The 7764-nt window shown below is 45.5% G+C and overlaps 1 long non-coding RNA gene across 1 annotated transcript in view; it reads right to left on the reverse strand.

Moving 5' to 3' along the window:
• LOC123577190 overlaps nt 1–6068 on the reverse strand; it is a 102328-nt gene extending 96260 nt beyond the window's left edge. Inside the window, exon 1 of the long non-coding RNA XR_006701749.1 lies at nt 6026–6068. This is a non-coding gene — a long non-coding RNA (uncharacterized LOC123577190). The remainder of the gene's footprint in view (nt 1–6025) is intronic.
• Nucleotides 6069–7764: the final 1696 nt, after the last annotated feature.

Below are 7764 nucleotides of genomic sequence, written 5' to 3' on the forward strand. Positions count from 1 at the left end.
GAAAAAGAAAAATAATACTGCAAGGCAGGTGACAATTATAGGACACTTAAATTTCAGTGTTCATACATAAAGTTTCATTGAAGAAAGTCCTGCCTATTCACTTACATATGGTCTCCGGTTGCTTTGGGCTGTAATGGCGGTCACGCAGCTGTGGCAGAGACCATATGGCTCACAAGGCCTAAAATATTAACTATCTGCCCTTTACAGAGAAAGTTTGCTGATTCCCGTCCGAGAATACCAGCATGGATTTTAGCCGTGCTCATTCTATTGTTCAGGCGGTCCACTGAAAGTTTTCTTCAACAATCATTATTTTTAATTAGTATAGTTTTAAAGAGAGAGAGAGAGAGAACAGGGGAGGGGCTGAGAGAGAGAATCCCAAGCAGGCTCTGTGCTGTCAGTACGGAGCCGGACACGGGGCTCGAACTCACGAACCGTGAGATCATGACCGGAGCTGAAACCAAGATGGGACGCTTAACCGACTGAGCCACCCGGCTCCCTATTTTTAATTATTTTTAATTTCTAAGAACTTTATTTCTCTGGTTATTCTTTGTATCAGATGGGTGAGCAGTTTTGTTATGGGTTTAATATTCATTTTTAAGCGTTTTGTACAAGTACAAAAAAGAACGCAAGTCATAAGTGTGAAATTCAATAAATTTTCACCAAGGGAACACGTTCGTATAACCAACCAAAAGATAAATAAGATGACCAACATGCCAAAAACCTTCTCTGTACTCCCATATGCTACCAACCAAAAGGTAACCAACTGTTTTGACTTCTAATTGTGAACTTTATCGGAATGGAATCATTTCGGATGTATCTCTCTAGGTCTAATTTCTTTCACTCAGTATTATGCTTGTGAACTCCACATCGTATGTAGCCATCAGTTTGCTCGCATTTTGCTCGCATTTCTAAGTACTATTCCTCGTATTTCTAAATACTATTCCATTACACGAATATGCCACAGTGTATTTAACACTTCTATTAAAGTTGTTTCCAGTTTGGGGCTATCGAAAATAGCACTACTATAAACATTCTTGCACATGTTATCGTGTCAATGTCTATTAATCGGGAAGAGATTTCTGAGGCACAGAATACGTTGACCCGTAGCTGATACTGACGAATTCCCACCAGCCGTGTTGGAGAGGTCAGTTCAAGGTCCTCACCAGCGCTTGGTAGGATCAGTCTTTTTAATTTTAGTCGTGCTGCTGGATACGTGTTAGTTTTCACTGTGGTTTTAATCTGTATTTCTCTAATGACTAATGAGTTTGGGAGATTTCCATGTGCTTTGGGCCATTTGGCAGCCTCTTTTGTGAGGCATCTGCTCAAGTATCTTGCTTAGTTTTCCACTGGGTTGTGTGTCTTTTTCTCACTGATTCATAGGAATTCTTTATGTATTTTGGAATGACTGCCTTGTCACTCCGCATGGCTTTCCTTTTTTACACTCTCTATGGTGTTTTTTGTCTGTTTGATGACTTTTTAAAAATATTTTGTGTGTATGTGAGAGAGAGAGAGAGAGAGCGTGAGCAGGGGAAGAGCAGAGAGAGAGAGGGAGGCACAGAGAATCTCAAGTAGGCTCCACACTGTCAGTGCAGAGCCCGATGCAGGGCTCAAACTCACGAACCGCGAGATCATGACTTGAGCCCAGTCAAGAGCCGGACGCTTAACCAACTGAGCCACCCAGGCACCCCTAACTTAATTTTTTGAGTTGAAAATGTTTACCTTAAATTTTTTCTTAATTCTAATTTTTTCCCCTCACAGTTATGCTTAGGAGATCTGTGCCCACTTTGCAGCCATGAAGATAATCCTGTGCGGTTTTTTTTTCTAAAAGGTTTTTTGTTTTCCCCGTCACAAGTTGACCTTCAATCAATCTGGAATTGATTTTTGTTTTTTTTTTTTTTTTTCAACGTTTATTTTTGGGACAGAGAGAGACAGAGCATGAACGGGGGAGGGGCAGAGAGAGAGGGAGACACAGAATCAGAATCAGGCTCCAGGCTCTGAGCCATCAGCCCAGAGCCTGACGCGGGGCTCGAACTCACGGACCGTGAGATCGTGACCTGGCTGAAGTCGGACGCTTAACCGACTGCGCCACCCAGGCGCCCCTGGAATTGATTTTTGTTAATGGCATGAGGTTCTGGCTGGGATTTGTTTTTCCCGCGGGGATATCCAGCTGACTCGGTTTCGTTTCTAGAAAGTGCCATCTTTTCCTATCACACAGACGTGTCGCCTTTGTTATGAATATAGTGACTGGATACGCGCGGATCTTTCTGGATCCTGTGTTCCACTCCACCTCTCTGTTTCCGGTACATGCACCAATACCACTCTGCCTTCGTCACTGTGGCTTTGTAGTAAATCTAGACACCTGGTCATGTAAGTCCTCAAGCTCTGTGCATCTTTAAGATGATCTGGGTTGTTCTTGGCCTTTCTCATTGGCCCATAACCTTGAAAACCAGCTTGTCAGTTTAGACACACACATTAAAGGAAAAAAAAAAAAAAAACTTCTGAATTTTTATTGGGATTGCACTGAATCTGTAATTCAGTTTGGGAATATCTTTGTAATACTGACTATTCAAATTCATGAATGTGTCCTTCCTTCCTTCCTTCCCTCCCCTCCCTCAGGTCTTTGAAAATTATCATGGATACTGTTTTGCATTTTGTGGGGTGTATAGATTTTGCAACATCTTTTGTTAGATTGATTCCTGGACATTTTGTTTTCTGACGCCACTGTAAAGTGATATCATTTTTGAATTTAGTTTTCTACGTGTTTGTGGCTGGTACAATAGATTTCTGTATATTGACCTCATATCCAGTGACCTCGAATTCACTTAGCTGTAAATCTTTTCAACTGCTAATGTTCAAACACGTTGCCTGTGAATAATGGCAGTTTTTTGCTTTTTTTTTATCCTTAAATTTTTTTCCCTTGCTTTATTGCACTAGCAAAGACCTCTATTACACAATATTGACAAAAGTGGTGGTAAGCAATCGTATCTTATTCTTCATCTCGAGGGGGAAAAAGTTTCAATATCTCACCACTAAATTATGATGCTCATTCGGTTTCTTTGTCTGGTACTCTTTTTCAGTTTAACGAGGTTCCTTGCTATCCATATGTTTGTTATGAATGGGTATTGAATTTTATTAAGTGCTTTTTCTGCATCTACTGAGATGATTGCATAATTTGATAATGTGGTACATTATTTTGATTGAATTTAGAATGTTAAACAACTTTCCAAATCTTAGCATAAACCCAACTTAATAACGATGCATCATCCTTTTTTATCTATCGTTGAATTTGATATAGTTAGATTATTATCTACCATTAGATATTAGTGGCTTCTAGTTTCCATTTGCTACCCTTGTTCTTTGTTATTTTTGTCTTCCACTCTTTTCTCTGCCTTTTGTTGTTTGAATTGAGCATTTTATAGGATTCTATTTTCTCTGCTTTCTTAGCGTGTCAGGTACACCCTCTCTTTTTCCATTTTTCAGCGGTTGCCCCCAGAGTTTGCAAAATATACTTGCAACGAGTCCAAATCCCCTTGCAAAGAACGCTATGGATTTTGCAAGTGCCTTATAGTCATGAAATGATCCTCCTCCTTTCCGTCCCTTTCATCATTGCCGTCACTCATTTTACTTAAATGTAAACATACACTAGTCTTTGGGTATATGCTAATATGGTATACGTATATATGATATACACAAAACCAAACATGACTGAATACATCGTGGCTCTGATTATTTTGAGCAAACTGTTCTCTGTTTGGTCAGTTAAGAAAAATAAGTGTTTTTACCTTCACTTATTTCTTCCTTTATGTAGATCCACATTTCTGCTCTATTTTTTTCCTTCTAAAAAACTTCCTTGTAACATTTCTTGCAGGGAAGAACTACCGGCAAACATTCCCTCGACTTCTGTTCATCTGAAAAGTCTTGATTTCTCCTTCGCTTTTGAAGGATAATTCCACAGGACACAGAATTCTAGGCTGGTGGTGTTTTCGTCTCAACACGAAATAGTCCACGCTACTCTCTTTTTCGCGTGGTTCCGCGGGGGATTCAGAGGCATTTCTTCTCTTTTTTTAAATGTTTAGAGGGCGTGAGCGGAAGAGAGGGGCAGAGGGAGAGAGAGAGCACACGCACAGCGCAGAGCCCGACGCGGGGCTGGATCTCATGACCCTGGGATCACCACCGGGGCCAAAATCAAGAGTGGCATGCTCAACCAACCGAGCCACCCAGGCGCCCCTCTACCATTTCTTTTTGGTTCTTTTTAGGATTTCCATCTCTCCGCTTAGATCGCCCACCTGTTCTTGCGTGCCGTCTCCTTGATCCGTCGGAGCCCTTGGCATAGTAATCACAGTTGTTTTAAATTCCTGGTCTGAGAATTCCAACGTCCCTGCCATGCGTGGTTCGATGTTTGCTCTCTCTTCACATTGTGGCTTTTGCCTCTCAGGGTGCCTTATAATTTAGAGTGATACTCAGACATGATGCACCAGGTAGAAGGAACGTACTGGGTAAATAGGCCTTTAGGGATGTGGTGGTGACGTGTCGGGAAGCATTCTACGGTCCCGCCATTGGGTCTCAGTCGTCTAGTGAGCCTAGCCCTGTGGGCCGTGAATGTCACAAGTGTTTCTCCGTGTTGTTCTCTCCCTCAGCTGGGACAGGGTGGCTGGAGGGGAGCTGGGTGTCTCTCTTCCCCACAGCCAGTGAGGCTCTGGTTACCGAGTTTCCCTTGAGGCCAGGGAACAACACGGTGCTCAGACCCGTGTCAGGCTGGCTCTTTGTCCACTCCCCCTGCCGGAACCCGAGGGGGTATTTTTCCGTCTGATATTTACCGTGGGAATGTGGCTGAGCTCCTGGAAGTCAATTTCACAATATCTGGGGGAGGCTCCCTCATGACCGGGTCCCCCCGGAGTTTTCAACTTCAGACTTGCCTGCGCTGAGCCTCGAGCAACTTTGGCAATTAGAGCTCAGGCTCTCCCCCCACGGCCCCGGTTCCCTCTGCGGTTTCTGCTCGCCAGTCTCTGCCCTGGGAAGCCGTGACTCGCTATATTCGCCTGTTTCTCCGGCACTGGGAGAAGCGTGCACACGGTCTCCCCCTCGCTCGTGGACTCGAGAAGAACCGTTCATGTTTTCACTCTATCTGGCTGTTTACTTGTGGGGACGGAGCGGCCACTTCCAAGCCCCTGACGCGTGGCGCTGGAGGCTGACACTTACCGCCGAATTTGATCTGCTCACATTTGTTTAGGTCTTTCGCATCTATGCTCATGAAGGATGCCGGCCCGTGATTTTCCTTCCTTGCTGATGGCAGATTCGAAGACAGCCCGCTACCCACAGGCTCCACCGTGATTCTTACAGAAGCCCCGCGGATGGGGATCCGCAGACACCTGCTGGGGGAGCACCTTCCCGCTCTGCTCCACCTGTTGCCTTGCGCGGTTTGAGCCTTTCAGTAAACTGAGTCACCGTCCAGTGGCAGTCAGGCCCGAGGCAGTATTATGCACCGCTGATTCCTCCCTTTACCTCACCCTGACAGCTCAGAGCCTGGAGCCTGCTAAGGATTCTCCCCCTCCCTCTCTCTCTCTCTCTCTCTCTCTCTCTCTCAAAAATAAATAAACATTAAAAAAATTAAAAAAACGCAAAGAACTTCTCACGTCTTCACTGCCATAGCCTCGTCCCAGTCCCGGTCTCCTTTTGCCCGGACTTCTGCAACCGTCTCTGACTCACCTCCCCGCCTCCCCTCTTGCCCTGTGTCCCCACAACCTCCCCAGTACTCAAACCAGAGAGGTCTTAAAAAAATCTCTATCTGGTCATGTCACTTCTCTGCTTTTATCCTTCCACTACAACCCCCTTGTAGCTAGAGTAAAATCCAACCTTCTTACAGGGTTTCAGAAAGGACACGGTCCTCGGAGAGCTTATAAATCTCGTGTCCTACTCCTTTCGTTCTAGGTCCAGCCTTCTAAGTTCTCTACCAAATTACCGGTGTTTCTCTATCCGCGGCACTCATCTGTATAAAATAGTAGGTTCGTTCCTATTATCTGCCCACCTTCCCCACACTCCTTGAGGGCTGGACATTCACTGACTTGTCCCCCTCAGCACTGGGAACAGTACCTCATCATAAAAGGTGCTGGGACGTGCTGTGTGACAACCTGCTTTGTGTGACAATCGATCCAGTCCACCTGTGGCTTGCCTTCCAGAGTTTCCACAGACTCTGGCTGCAGACGCCCTTTCTTGTTTTTCAAGGCTGATTTTGATTTTGATTTTTGTAAAATGTTCATTTTTGAGACAGAGAGTGAGAGAGAAGAGAGGATGAGTGGCGGAGGGGCAGAGAAACAAGGGGACAGAGGATCTGACAGCAGAGAGCCCGATGAGGGGCTCGAACCCATGAGCGGTGAGATCGTGACCTGAGCCGAAGTCGGCCGCTTAACCGACTGAGCCACCCGGGGGCCCTGAAGACGAGTTTTAAAATCTTTTAAAATATCTCCTTTTTTTTTTTTTTCCATTTCAATGGGAATTTGCAAGGAAGGAAAGACAGGTGTATATATTTAGCCTGTGATTTTTGTCCTCACAATGACATGGTTTTCCCTAGCAATAGTGAATGTATTTATTCATTTCACTCATTACTGAGTGCTTGCTATGAACCAGGCACTGTACTGGGCTCTTGGGACATACTAGTGAACAAAGGAGACAAAGCTTCCTGTCTTCAAAGCTGGGAAAACCTGCCACAAATAATATAACTAAAGAAAAACGATAGAATATGTCAGAAGGCGGTAAGTCATGTGGGAAAAAGATTAGAACAGGCTGGGGGGGCAGGGGCAGGGTGGTCCGAGCGGGGAGGTGAAATCTGAGCAAAGACCTGGAGGAGGAGAGAGTTAACCAAGTAGGCATCTGGAGAAGAGTGACCCGGCAGAAGGCATACTAGCCTCTAAGGAGGGAGCATTTGCCTGGAGCGTCTGAACCGCTGGGAGGCTGGTGTGACTAGCACCCAGTGAGTGAAGGGAAGAGATAAAGAGAAGAGGCCAAAGAGGTATGGGGGTCAGATCACATAAGGTTGTTGCTAAGGACTGAATATGTGCGTCCCTACCCACCATCCATATGTTGAATTCTAAGCCCAAGGCGATGTTGTTAGGAGGTGAGCCTTTAGGAGGAGGCTAAGTTGTAAGGGGGGAGCCCTCACGGACAGGATTGGTGGCCTTGTACAAGAGGCCCCACAGAGCTCCCTCACCCCTCGTGCCCTGTGAGGACGCAGTGGGAAGATGGGCAGCCACGAACTAGGTAGCAGGCCTTCATGGAAACTGCTGGCTTCTTGATTTGGACCTCCACTCTCCAGAACCGTGAGAAACCGATGTCTGTAGTTTACAAGCCATTAAGTCTCCAATATTCCATTAGAGCAGCCTCAACAGATGGACATAGCTGTGTCTGCCATCGCAAGGGCTTTGGCTTTTACTCTGAATAAGATGGAAGCCACCAGAGGCTTCTGAGCACAGGCCGTATGATCCGACTTCTATTTTGAGAGGATTTCTCTGGGTGCTGTGTTGGGAATAGACTAGAGGGGGGCAGTGGTAGAAATAGGAGATCAGTTTGAAGGCCAGTGCACTGCTCCCACCTGTCATTTAAGCAGGGCAATGACGAGGAGGTGGCTAAGGTGTGATCAGATTCTGGAAATGTAGATTTTTCATAGTTTCCCATAGGTTATTATGTGCATTTAAAAAATACAGAAAGGGGCGCCTGGGTGGCGCAGTCGGTTAAGCGTCCGACTTCAGCTAGGTCACGATCTCGCGGTCG

This window comes from Leopardus geoffroyi, chromosome D2 (assembly GCF_018350155.1).
Source record: "Leopardus geoffroyi isolate Oge1 chromosome D2, O.geoffroyi_Oge1_pat1.0, whole genome shotgun sequence".
NCBI classification, from domain to species: domain Eukaryota; kingdom Metazoa; phylum Chordata; class Mammalia; order Carnivora; family Felidae; genus Leopardus; species Leopardus geoffroyi.